Below are 14142 nucleotides of genomic sequence, written 5' to 3'. Positions count from 1 at the left end.
TATTAACTTGCCCATCTGATCTCCACAATGTCCACACTGGCTTGGAAGCTCTGTTACCTGTGCTTTCTAGATATTTACTATCTTGTTCTATTGAATGTTACTTCATCATTTTCTTGTGCATTCAAGCAACTCTCACCCTTCTTGATGGTGGAAAGCATGGTCAGTGTCTCCCATCACCACCAAGATCATGCACATTCCACTTTGAGAACCCTTGTAACACACTCACTTTGAAATTGACTCCAACAGTCATCCTCAGTTGTCTGAGCTTAGGGAAAGTGCGGGCTTGAAATGATGGTTTTCCTTTACATTAGTCTTTTTCCATCTTTTTCCATTTCTTTTTGTTTGTTCTTGCTTTGTTTTTTTACTGTGTTAAAAAACATACATAACACAAAATTCACCACTTTAATTATTTTCAAGTGTACAGTTCAGTGACATTAAATACATTAGCATTGTTGTGCAATCATCCCTACAATCCACCTCCAGAGTTCTTTTCATCTTCTCAAACTGAAACTCCATACCTATTAAACAATGACTCCCCATTCTCTCCTCCCTCCCAGCCCTCTACTTTCTGCCTCTATGAATTTGACTACTTTCAGAATCTCATGTAAATAGCATTATACAGTATTTGTATGATTATTTCACTTAGCATAATGTCTTCAAGTTTCATCTATATTATAGCATATGGCAAAATTTTCTTCCTTTTTAAGGCTGAATAATAATCCATTGTATGTATACATCCCAATTTGTTTGTTCACTCATCTGTCAGTGGGAACTTTTGTGGTTTCTACCTTTTGGTTATTGTGAATAATGCTGCTATGAAGATAGGTGTACACATATCTGTTTGAGTCTCTGTTTTCAATTTTTTGGGTATAGATCCAGAAGGAAACTGTTGGGTCACATGGTAATTCTATGCTTAATTTTTTGAGGAACTGCCATACTGTTCACATTAGTTGTTATATCTACTATTTCTTAAAGTGTTTTCTCTAAGGAGAAATATATATACATTTGAGAATAAACAATGAGATCAAGTGTATTAGTTACCTATTGCTGTTTCTAATTACCCCCAAAACTTAGCAGTTCAAAACAATAAACATTCATTATCTCAAAGTTTCCGTGGGTTAGGAATTCATGCACAGCTTCGCTGGGTGCCCTTGACTCAAGGTGTCTTACAAGGCTGCAGTCAGTCAAAAGTATTGGCAAGGGCTATGGTCAACTCAAGACTCAACTGAGGAAGGATCCACTTTCAAGTTCAGTCTATATGGGAAGTCTCAGAAGGTGCACTTCCAGGTTCACTCAGATGGCTGTTGGCATGCCCCGGCTCATCACTGGCTGTTGGTCAGAGATGTCAGTTCCCTGGCCACATGGTCCTCTCCATAGTGCAGCTCACAACATGGCAGATTGTTTTTTCCAGAGTAAGTCTCCTGAAGAGCAGGAGAGAGTCCAAACAAGACAGAAATCATAGTCTTCCTTGTAACCTAATCTCAGAATGGCATCCCACTACTTTTGCCATATTATATTCATTAGAAATGAATCACTAAGTCCAGCAAACCCTTGGGGAAGGTGGCTACGCAAGATTGTGACTACCAAGAGGCTGAGATCACTGGGGGTCACTTTAGAGGCTGCCTAACACAGCAAGAGTTTGCTTTGTTTTGATTTTTATCACTTTAACTTAGAACAACTAACATCTAGAAAGCACTCAAAATATTTGTTCAATGAATATTAGTCCAAATACATAATCTGTCTTTTCACACATTTATATGGTGCTTGAAATCAGAGAAAATTTAACAATAGTATATCCTAACATGATCATTTTAACAGTGAAAGAATATTTTTTCTCCCCTATTTTATTATATTACATGAAAACATCAGAATCAAATTTAGCATCTCTCCCAGAAGGCATTAGGGAAACAATACCACTTACTGACTCCTTTTGTATATTTCCGGGTATTCTTGTGGAAACTTTGTCATTTTATGACATATGGGAAGAGATAACATGGTTGAAGATAATGTAGTCTATTTTAAGAATTTAACATTGGTTACTGAAAGGCTTTTATGCTTCAAGTTAAGGAAGGCAAAGAATATTACAATGAAGATATGTATGCTGTTTATTCTTGGATTTTTTTAGCAGCATATTGATCTTTTAGAAGGACTTTCAAATTACTTTAGTAAGTTGGAAAATAAGGAAAAAAATATGTCTTTATTAAGCACGGATAGACTGCTACACTGGGTACCAAAGGTATACCTAAATGTGCCGTACTCTTTTAATATTTTTAAATAATGTTATTCAGCATTGTTTCCTAAACTAGGTTACTTATACTCAGAATTTTAGGATTGGTAATAATTTATCAAGGATTCCTAAAAATTATTAGATATGTTATACCATCTGTTTGCTAACAAATGTGAAAGATATATTCTTGGGTTTGTTCAAAAGTCATAAGCCAGTTTAAGGAGAACCTGGAATATTCAGTAGCAGTATACTGAACAATTCTGGAGGAAAATGTGTGTGACTGGATAAGATCAGAAGCTATCTGAAGGCTGTTGTACTGTGAGGAGAGGATGGTCAGTAAGTTTCATCTACTCAGATGAATAGGAAGTGACTATTTTAGGGAAGGTGTTGAAAAGCATTTCGAGGCCACTCCCAGATCTTAGCAAGTATATGCAGTTTTCAGCAAGTAGTGACTGCTAGTGGTGGGGGAGAGAGGAGTAGGGACATAATATTTATTTATCATGCTGTTTGTTGTGAGATAAAGAGAGCAATAAAATGGTACCATGTATTTCTATTACACTTCAGAGAGCCTAGCACCTTTAATGATGAAAAGTATTTTTGGATTTTTTATCATAATACTGAGCACTCCTAAAAATTCTTCATTTTACCAAATTATAATGAAATAAATTCTAAAGTCCCTTCTATTACCAAAAGTTTGTGATTCTGTGACAGCCACTTATACTAAGGTTATTTTGAGCAAGTAAAAACATTTCCTTCATTTTTAACAGTAAGATGATTATTATTGTATTTTGTTTCGAATTTTATGAACTCTCAAATTCTGACTTTGCTGCTTATGTTTGTTTCACAATAGTTTTGCAAACACATTTTTTTTTAGTTCTTAAAAATCCCTAAATCACTAGAACTTTTAAAAAATATATTAGTGAGATAAACAACAAGGTCCTACTGTATAGCACTGGAAATTATATTCAATATCTTGTAATGGTCTAAAATGAAACAGAATATGAAAAGGCATATATATACACACACACACACACACATATATATAATATATGTATAAATGAGTCACTCCACTATGCTATACACCAGAAATTAACACATAAATTGACTATAATTCAACAACAAAAAAACCCTTTGAAAACCCTTAAAAAAATCTATTAGTTCCTTAGCCATAAACCCTTCTAAAAATTAGAATTCCAAGTACCTTAGCTATATTCCAAAATGCTAATTATTACTACAGTTTCTTTAGAACTTCCCAACCTTGCTATACGAACTCATGAGTGTATCTAGAGAGTCTACGCTTAATTTGTTCTGTTCATAGCAAGAAAATTTTACCCCCGTTATCTTAGAGTGTTAATAGCCAATACTTCAGTTGAAATGTTTCACTTATTGCTTTAAGTTTAGGAGCATTAATTTAAAAGCTGATTTTCTACTTAAATGATTAAAGATTACAGGCTTAAAATAAAAATACAATTTTGTTAGAAAAAAAGAGTATTATGACAAGAATAGTAAAAAGATATAACGAAGTAAAAACCATGTTCTTTATTATCGCTTGTAACTTAAAATGATAAGCAAAAATCTAGGGCAATAAGTAGACTGTCATAATTCTAAGATCAAGAACTTCTTAGAATTTCAGGCAGGGTTTTTTCACACTCAACAAAGTTTGTAGGATAATATTGCAATTTCTTATTGTATAATGAAAATTTACTTGATTGCTCTTAATTAACTTACAAAAGAGTAACGTTCCCAGTGAGTTTTCAAAAGAAATCCAAGTCTCTTGCATACATGGTAGGTGGCAGTCTTTTCACATTGCAATTTCAAATTAATGTTTAAAGACTTTTAAGTCACAAAAACCATGTTTTTGATCATATTGTTACCCAAAAGAAGAAGGGAAAAGACCTCAGATCTTGTCTTACCCAAAAGAGAAGAATTCAGAAGGGAGTGTTGTACAGGGAAAGATTTTAAAGGTTTTATTTAGCAAAGGGAAAGTACACCTCCAAGAATGGGAGGTGGGCTGATCCAAGGGTGGAGAGCAATGGCCTTTGTTTGCCCCTTCTCTTAAATTAAACCCTTGCTTAGAGGTGGTCTCTTGACTGATTGACAGCTCTTGCCCCTGGAGTGCTTAGTCATGCTTACCCACTTTTGCACATGTCCTTACTCATGATGCACACAGGAAAACCCATGGTGGGTGGGCCAAAACTGCAAAGCTTATTGTATTATAATGAGCACTGGGTCATGTCCAGTTAGGCCCTTTCACTACTGCACAGTTGCAGCTGTCCAGTTCTAACAGTTTCTTGCTGGCACTCATTTAGAAGAAGTAGATTCCCTTTATGCTGGACGCAGACATAACACCATCTTCTGCACTATCTCTGCCTCCACCTTATCTGCCCAGTGCCCCCACTTATCTAACTACTAAACAATACCATGAATATGTAAGTTCTCTAGAATCTGGTAAGGCAGATTTGAGGTCCTTTGTCTGATCCTTAAGCTCCTTCATGATGGATTTTCCACATTAAGACTTTCTTACTACCAATACTTAAAGAGAAAAATGGGAAGTCCCAATTAAGATTTTTCTACTGATTAAAAGAACTATTAATGTATCATTTATTTGTTTGGAAAGTAAATCATATTTCAAATTTGTCTCATCTTACAATAAAAACTTTCATTTAAAAGCACAGTGTGATTATAAACCAGGAAGGGGCATTGGATAGGACTTCTTAATCTAAAGTCCATAAAGTTTCAAGGCTTCATGACAGCTGTGAACCTTCTGACACTGTAAGATATTGTATGTCAATGAACATGTTTCTAATTAGAGGATTGAGAGAGAAGCGAGAGGAGAGAAAGACAAGAGTAAAGGATGACTTGGAGGATTCTGGCCTGAGCAACAGAGAATGGAACATGCGACTGACTGGGAAGGGATGATTTCTGGTGGAGCTGGGGATTTCGAGTGGAGCTGGGAGGGCAGGGGTCAAGTGCTCGGTTTTATATGGGTTAACTTTGAGATGTCTATTAGATAAGTTAACCCAATCTGAACTAACTGGACAAAAGAAAGTAAGAAAATCCAACAAACAAGCAAATACAGTGTTCAGGTAGGTAATGATGCTGAAAGGCTATTGTGTGCTAGGACACATTTCTCCTGAGGGACCAGTTTTGTGCACATGCTACTCTAGTTTTTCTCCCAAGTGCATTTAAAGGCAAAGATATCAGTTTCACCTTTGAAAAAGAAACCGTTTTCTTTCCATATGTATTTTTGTTGTTGTATCAGTGATATATAGCTATTAAAGATGGTTATAAATATTTAAACTATTAATGGTTGTGTTACACATTATAAATAGCTTTATGAGCTCACCAAGCACCATGAGTGATATACTCTGGTTCCCCTGGGAACCGTGGATAAAGTCATTGCCACGCTGGAGGACATAATGTGCATTCACCAGTGACAAATGAGTGCTCTGTTAGTAACAGATACTACACTGAGTTTACTTGAGTCAGTAAAATTGGTGGCAAAGAGAGGACATTATGTAAACTGATCTCATCTAATTGATAGTACACTAAGACTAAGAAAAAAGTTTAAATTCTTATGAAATTAACTTGACACCAGAGTAACAAAAGAGTGGGTTTTTATAAATCCTGTAATTCATATAAAGTAATCTATCAATGACATTGGTAATTCAACCATACCTCATTTTGAATTTTTCTATCCTTATCTATTCCTTTCTCTTTTTTCTGCCCTCATTTTTCCTGTGTCCTCTCTTAGGGGGATTCCTCACACTTCTATTTAGACTCATTGCTACAGGGTAAAATTAGTAATTATCTAGGTGGGCAGCTATCTTATAGGGTGTGAAAGGGAAGCTGGGCTGACTTGATAGAGCCCCAGCATCCTGGGAACAAGCAGCGTGGCCTTCTTCGTCTTGGTGACTTAATTTCCACGACTCTTGATTGTATCACGCATATCCATTTCTCTACGTCTCAACTTCCTCGTTTGTGAAACAGAAATAAAAGCCAAGCTGACAGTTGTTTTAAAATTAAGTGAATAAATGTAGAGAGTTTCTGAGTGTAAGATACTATATTATGTAAGACACTGTATTAGTATAATTATTATAACAATCAAGAGTTTCTAATGGAGATAGTATGTACGAAGGGACTATGGGCTGGTTACATTATCTGGCCCTCAATTATTGAGCTTCTGACTATATGTCGGGCTCTTTATTGGGTACTTAGGGTACAGGATCTGGGATCTTTACAGCAGCCCTGAAGAGCAGCACCACTTCTGTAGTTTATACGACACTGAAACTGATATTCAGAGAAGTGATGTTCTCAAAGTCACACACACAGATTGACAAAGCCAGATGTGGCTCCAGCCTAGTCTGCCCAGTTCCAAAACCTGTGCGCAGTCCCTCACCCACAAGGACAGTGGCGAGGCGGCCAGGGTGAGAGTCCTTGACTGAGCACAGCCCTGTACCCCAGGCAAGTCCAGGGAACGGGTTTAAGCTGAGTGTTCTCACCCATAAGATGACATTAGAAGATCTTTAGGAATCCAGGAAAATCATTTCCCAGAATGGCTGGGGATGCTGGGATCTGTGTTTTTTAAAGTGTGGTTTGTTTTTGCAAAGTCAGTTATCTAATTAAATCCTTTACTGTACTCAGATCAGTCTCCCGCCAGTGTTGACGTTGACCAGAGAAGGAACTCCCTTAGGTCTACAGAAGCCAGGAAAAGCTCCCTAGAGGACATAACCTCCATGTTTGCTCTTCCGTTTCATTCATCGTATACATTAAACTTCCCCAGAAAGGGTGAAATTAAGTGCTGCAACACAGAGTGCAACAGACTTTCATGTATTTACATTATCTGTTTCAGGTATTTTTTTAAGAATAGTTTATTAGCTCTTTTTAATAAGATGAAATTATTTTCAAGTTATTTGCTCATTTCTATGATAAATATGGTTAGATAAACTTGATTTAACTCTTCATTCCTACACAAAGAACATGAATGTCTTCTGGAATTTAAAGAAATGAAAAGGAATTTATGTTTCTTACTTTCATTTCTTTGTACAGCTGGGCTTAGAGTCAATATATCTGGACTATGTCAAGAGTCTTTAAGAATCTCTTATACTATCCCCATTAGATAGAAATGTTGTCTTATATTACATAAAAGCCATATGACAAAATTCTTGCCATTTTTTCTGCCATTTATGTTTTATTGATGCAAAGCCATTTGTTAGATTTTATGAAGGTACAAGGATATATATTCAGAAGTGAAGATGGCTAGGAAGACCCCAGCATAGATTATTTTGTAAGTATTTTAATATATAAATTCAAAATGGAAAGTTGAGATGAGAAATTTTACTTCTTTTCTATTACAAATGAAAATTAATAATGGATATAAATTAAAACACTAAATAAGTAAATCAGTGTAAGTCTCTGATCCCTGCTACATCTTTATCATTCATAAAATTTCTGCCAATTTTGCAATATAATTCTAATTTCATAAGAACACTCACATTAACTAAATTAGTATCCTGCCTTTGAAGTAACACATGTGCAATAAAGCATTATGTTGATTGATTGCAATGCTTAACAGTGCCTAACACTTATTTAGCACTTTACATCCTCAAAGCACTTTACAAACATTAACTAATTCATCATCGTGTCACTGTGATGTCTGGAAGGTGGTAGAATTCCCATTTCAGAGATGAAGAAATTAAATAAAGTGGCTTATGGCAGTGAAAGACTTTAGAAAGTCTAACTATCAATACCTCAGGAAAGTTTCAACTAAATGACTAGAGCAGGGAATTGGCTGTGTGCATATGATATAAAGAAAGCAGTTCAAGTTGAATATCATATTACAACCCTACCACTTTTCAACTATGGCACTTAGAAGGATGAATGACCATTCTCAACAATCCATGTTTCCTTCCTAACCTTTGCTATTCCCAAAGAGCAATGATACAATTAATTTTGCCTACTATTTTCCATTTTTAAAATACATTTTTTTCATAATTAAAAACTCTTATGAATTTAAAAAGACAATTGTTCAGGAATTTTCCATTTGGCATCATGAATCATGTTTGAGAAAAAATATCAACTACTGGAAATGTTCAAAAATTATTTTAAAAAAACAACGTTAACTAAGAAGTTTAAGTTATTTCCAGTCAGAATAATTTTTTAATATTGATTTCAAAAGAGACTATCAACAAAAGCTCTACAGATTCTCAAAGAAATGTTATCCAGAAAGTGTCATTATTTCAACTTTACTGAAAATTTGTATTTGTCACATGATACAGTAGTATTGATCTGACTTATAATGAAATTCATTCTATACAGACCCCAAAAGTATACAAAAATTTGGTTGAAGTATAATATAGATTCAGAAAGCAATGTAAATCATACAATTTAACAAATTTTACATAGTAAGCCCAACTGGGAAACCACCTGATAGATCAAGGAATAGAACTCCAGACATTGCCCGTATCCCAGCTCCTAGTCCCTGCCTCACACACATATCTCTGCTACGACTCCTATCACTACCAATATTTCGTTTGGTTTTGAATTTTACAAAAACATAATTACGTAGTATGTCCTATTTTTTACTATTTTATTACTGTCTTCTCTCTGTGTTTTTTACAAGAATCATCCATGTTGTTCCAGGCAGCAGTATTTATTCATTTTCATTGCCGTAGCGTGTACCATTAATACCTATGCTTGTATGACTGTACGTCTATACACAATCAAGTTTACTTACTTGATTGATTCCACTGTTGATGGACTTTTGTTCTAGTTTAGAACTATTACATATAGTGCTACTATGAGCATTTTTGTATGTATGTTTTGGTGCACATATGTGTAGATTTGTTATTTAAACCTAGGAACAGAATTTTTGGATTATAGAGCATGCCAAACAATTTTTCAAAATTCTTCTTGCAATACCAGTAGGGTATGACAATTCCCTTGCTCCACAATCTCCCCAAACTCTTGAAAATAAAATTTTACTGGAACGTAAGTGTGCACATTAGTTTGGTATTAACAATGGCTGATTTTACAAGAGATGAATAGTTAGGAAAGAGATCATACAACTCATGCATTGGTTTCCTTGGGCTGCCATGACAAACTCTCACAAACTGGTTTGCTTAAAACAACAAAATGTATTCTCTCGTAGTTCTGGAAGCCAGAAGTTTGAAATCAAAGTGACAGAGCATCAATTCCTGTGGAGGCCCTGAGTGGGGAGCTCTCCTTGCTCCTTCCAGGTTTTAACAGCTGTTGGTTTTCCTTAGTTTTTTTGGCTTGTGCCTATAACACTCCAATTTCAGCCTCAACTTCACATGGATCTCTCATCTGTGTGCCTGTTCTCTTCTGTGTGTCTAAGGATACTCATTGTATTTAGGCCCACTTGAATAATCCAGCGTGATCTCATCTTAAGATCCTTACCATAATTACATCTGAAAAGACTGTTTTTCTACATAAGGTAACATTCACAAGGTTCAGAAATTTTACGTGGATGTCTTTTAGGGGGGAATTTTCAGCCTACCATAGGCCAAAATGTGAGTAGGAAGATCTTGGACTTGCCTTCTTCCACAGACAAAATAAAACTACAACTACATATAAAGCAACATCTCTGAGAATGACCTGAAAATTAGCAGAAAAGATTTTCCATGATTAAGGATAAAAAGAAAAAGCCAAACTGAAATGGGTAGGAAGGTCAGAGATGCCATCTACCTGGCACCCATACCCCCAGCATGGCAACCCACAGGTGGGAAGACTATCACAGCCACAGAGGTCCTTGAAAAATGAAGTGTCCAAACCATGCCCTGGGTTCCCCGGCCCAGGGGACCTGCACCAGGAAGACAGCTACCTGTAATGTCCAGCTTTGGAAAACAGTAGAGCTTACATCTGGGAGAGCTGGAGGGCTGTAGGAAAATGAGACTGTTAAAGAGCATGCACTAACTCACTTGCTCCAAGTCCCAGCACAGAGGTAGCAATTTGCAAAGTGCATGGGTCATACATAACAGAGATTCATTAAATAATTTTAGTCTATGTGCTCAAGGGGCAGGGATCTGTGGGAACTTTCTCTAAGTACAGAGGTGCTGGCAGGTGCCAGGTTTTCTTGCTCACCTTTTACCAAGCTGGCCTGGCACTGGAAACTGCCATTCTAACTCTCTCCATCTACCTTACTGGCACTGCTCACCCCACCCCAAGTTCAAAAATAGACCCACTCTAGCCAATACTCCTCCAAAGTGACCTACCAATACACCGAGGTGCCCTCAGCTTGGATTGTCATCCCCATAAAGCAGTTCCTGTCCCTAGGTGAGCCCCACACAACAGAGAACCTGCAAGAGTTGTAGCTAGGCCTTACAGCCAGCCACAGAAGAGGCCAGCCCCACATACTAGCATGCCCACTGCAATCAACCCAGCCACAACAGGAGGACATGTGCAGCCCACACAGGAGACACTCCTAAATCACTTGGCTCTGGAAACCAAAGGGACCAGGCTTTGGGCTCCACAGGTCACCTTCTACATAAAGCCACTCCTTCAAGACCAGGAGATGTAGCTAATCTGCTTAATATATAGAAACAAAACACAGAGAGTTAGGTAAAATAAGGAGACAAAGGAATATGTTCCAAATGGAAAAATAAGACAAAACATTAAAAAAAAAAAAAAAGAACTAAACAAAACAGAGATAAGCTAACTACACTACCAGACAAAGAGCTCAGTATAATAGAGTCATAGATAGGCTCCCCAAACTCAGGAGAAGAATGAAGGAACACAGTGAGAACTTCAACAAAGAGAAAATACAAAAAAGAACCCATTCAGAAATGAAGACTACAATAACTAAAATGAAAAATACACTAGAGGGAACTAACAGCAGATTTGAAAATGCAGAAGAATGAATCACCAATCTGGAAGACAGAGTAGTGGAAATCACCCAATCAGAATAGCAAAAAAAAAGAGGATCATTTAAGGGACCTCTGAGGCAACATCAGGCATATTAACATTCACATTATAGGGCTCCCAGGAGAAGAAGAGACATGGGACAGAAAACCTATTTGAAGAAATAATGAATGAAAATTTCCCTAACCTAGCAAAGAAAACAGACAACCAAATTCAAGAAGCATAGACGGTGCCAAACAAGATGAACCAAAGAGAGCCATACTATGAGAAAAAGTTAATAGTAAATCTTAAAATCATCAAGAGAAAAACAACTAGTTACCTACAGGGGAGCCCCCATACCATTATCAGCTGACTTTTCAGTAGAAACTTTATGGGACAGAAGAGAGTAGCATGACATTCAAAATGCTGAAAGGAAAAACTTGCAGTCATGTATATTCTATCTAGTAGGTTAGTATTCAGAATTGAAGAAAAGATAAAGATTTTCCCAGACGATCAAAAACTGAAGGAGTTAATCATCACTAAACTGACCTTATAAGAAATGTTAAAGGGGCTTCTTTAAATAGAAAAGATCGTAACTAGACAAAAATTATGACAGAAAATGTCTCACTGGTAAAGGCAAACATAGTAAAGTTAGTGTTTCAAACAACTATGTAGATAGTGTGAAGGTTAAAAGACAAAAGCAGTAAAATCATCAATATACATAATGATTAGTTATGTGATATGCAAAGTAAAAAATATAAAATATAACAAAAACAAAAATGTATAGATAATTTTAAATACCATTAAGAACCAATTTTAAAGATAGGCACTACAATGTTTACTGTAGTTGCCTCTGGGGATTGGGATTTTAGAACAAGATGGGCAGAAGACGTTATTTTCTTACTACTTTAAGTCGTTTTAAGTCAGGATTGTGGGTGACTTCTGTTTTGTGTTTTAAATAAATTTTTTAAAAAGGAAAACACTTTAGAACAATCAGATATTCCTGTAGTCTATATCACTATCTTTATAAGTTTATTATTTGGTCAAAAAAATTTCAGATAATCACACTGAATAATATTGCCTTTTATAAATGGTAGAAAAGAAAAAGTGATGGTTAATCAAGAAAGTATAATTTGCAAATCTATAGGCTAGCTGATACTTAGAAGCACCTAAAACTAAAATTTGTAATAAGATTTTAAAAATAGGGCACTATTAGATTTTCCCACAATTCAAAGACCCATTCTGGTTTTATTTTATTTTCTTACTTCCCACAGTAACAATTTTTTAATTGAATTTTAGGGGTATGTCAATATGATGATACAGTGCCAAGTTGCCATGGAGAAAGTATCCCAGAGGACTAACGCTAAAAGGCAGATAATGTTGACATTTTCTTGCTTCTGTGAATTTTATGTTTACGTCAGCCTGAATTGTGCAAAGTTGAGCTCCAAAACTAAAAGTTTTGTAAAAATATTTTAAATGGTTTATTTGTTTAATAGTCACATTGAAATTTCTGTTCCTTTGATTTTTCAAATATCAGATACTTTTTTAAAAATCAGGCCCAATTGATTTTTCAAACTTCAATATTTGTTTTAAATACACGTATTTTAAACATGTGTGCTTGTGCATCCTACATATCTAGGGGAGAGAGAGAAATTCATTAGAGCGTATCTCACCCAGAATTTTCTAGCATCTTCTTACTTTGCATTCCTACGTCCTAAAATATCAAATTGAGTTTGAGATTTGAATCTGTTTATAAAGAAAAATAATGAATGCATATTCTAAGTTCTGATCAATTGCTATTTTTATTATTAGATTCTAAGAGAAATTCTGAAAAATTTTTCTATAAATGTGTTAGGGTGCATAGATTCCGTAACTATAAAAAATAAATCAGTAGATATTTTGAAGAGGAAAAATGGAAAGGGGAAGATTTTTTTTTTCTCACGAAATGTCAGGAGGTTGTGTTTGTGTTAATGAGAAACATTATCTTACCAAAAGAATCGTAGTATCCTCATTTCCATTTATATAGGAAATTGATTAATACTTAACTAATTGGCACACGCAAATGGGGATTAACTAAATTCACTTTTCTTCACAACTCAATGACTGTAATTTAGATCCTTACTTAGATTTAAATCTTTTATTATTTTTGAAGGTAATCATCTTCCTGTTGTTAGAAATAAAATATCAAAGCACCATACTAATTATAGCTTATTTGTGTCTCACAAATTAGCTAATTAACATTACTGAAAAGTAAACGTACAGTGAGCAAAGTTTAAACTCCTGAATTGGAGTCAAGCCTTTTACACAATATAGTGATGAGATATATGCCATTGGGTCGGATATACTTTGGAGCTAATAACTATAGTTATTCAGTTTTACTTCAAAAGAATTGCTTATTCTGATGTTTCAATGCAATTACATCTGTGAATTTTTTGCAATTAGCTCTTCTAGATAGATAAGAGACATGAGGAGTTGGGAAAACTCCATCAGGAAGAACGAAGTGGCAAAGCCCTGGTAATGTACCACTAGCCAGGCTGCATCTGAAAGGCTCATACTTCAAAGAAGACCCAGCCCTTCTAAAATTCTAAAGTGCGTTCCTAATTTTTGTTTATGGAAATATTATGGTCTTGAATCATTTAGGTTACTCCAGCTTTGCATGATGTAGCCCTCATGCTACATGTAAACTCTTAGAATCCCTGGAGTAGCTTTCTCGTAGTCCAGATGTCTTGTTGAGTCAGACAGGCCTCTCACTCTAGCTACAGAAGCCCCAGACAGGGTCTCACTCTAATCAGAGAGAACCTCAGACAAATTTGTTATATGGGCAGTTGGGGGGGGGGTCTTCCTCTCTCACCATCCTTCTTTTCTCACTTGCAGTCTTTTCCACCTTCAAAAGACATCTTTTCAGCTGTCTCCAATGAATTATCTCATTATTTGCCATCATTCAACTGGGTAAAATGCACCAAACTCCTGAGTTGCCTTTTCTCTCCCCTATAAAAATGTACTAATCTACTGTCCATCCCTTCACGGCCTTTCTACAGAGTTTAATAAACTAATCT

General features: G+C 35.7%; 1 protein-coding gene across 2 annotated transcripts in view; it reads right to left on the bottom strand.

The window, feature by feature from the left end:
- Nucleotides 1–388: 388 nt before the first annotated feature.
- LOC116663076 overlaps nucleotides 389–14142 on the bottom strand; it is a 125549-nt gene continuing 111795 nt past the window's right edge. For both annotated transcript variants that reach the window (XR_004319130.1, XR_004319126.1), the window contains one exon: nucleotides 389–1421. The gene's annotated coding sequence lies outside the window, so the exon portion shown is untranslated. The remainder of the gene's footprint in view (nucleotides 1422–14142) is intronic.

The sequence above is a fragment of the Camelus ferus genome, chromosome 1, assembly GCF_009834535.1.
Source record: "Camelus ferus isolate YT-003-E chromosome 1, BCGSAC_Cfer_1.0, whole genome shotgun sequence".
In the NCBI taxonomy this organism is placed as follows: Eukaryota; Metazoa; Chordata; class Mammalia; order Artiodactyla; family Camelidae; genus Camelus; species Camelus ferus.
This window is presented reverse-complemented; position numbering and strand designations above follow the sequence as displayed.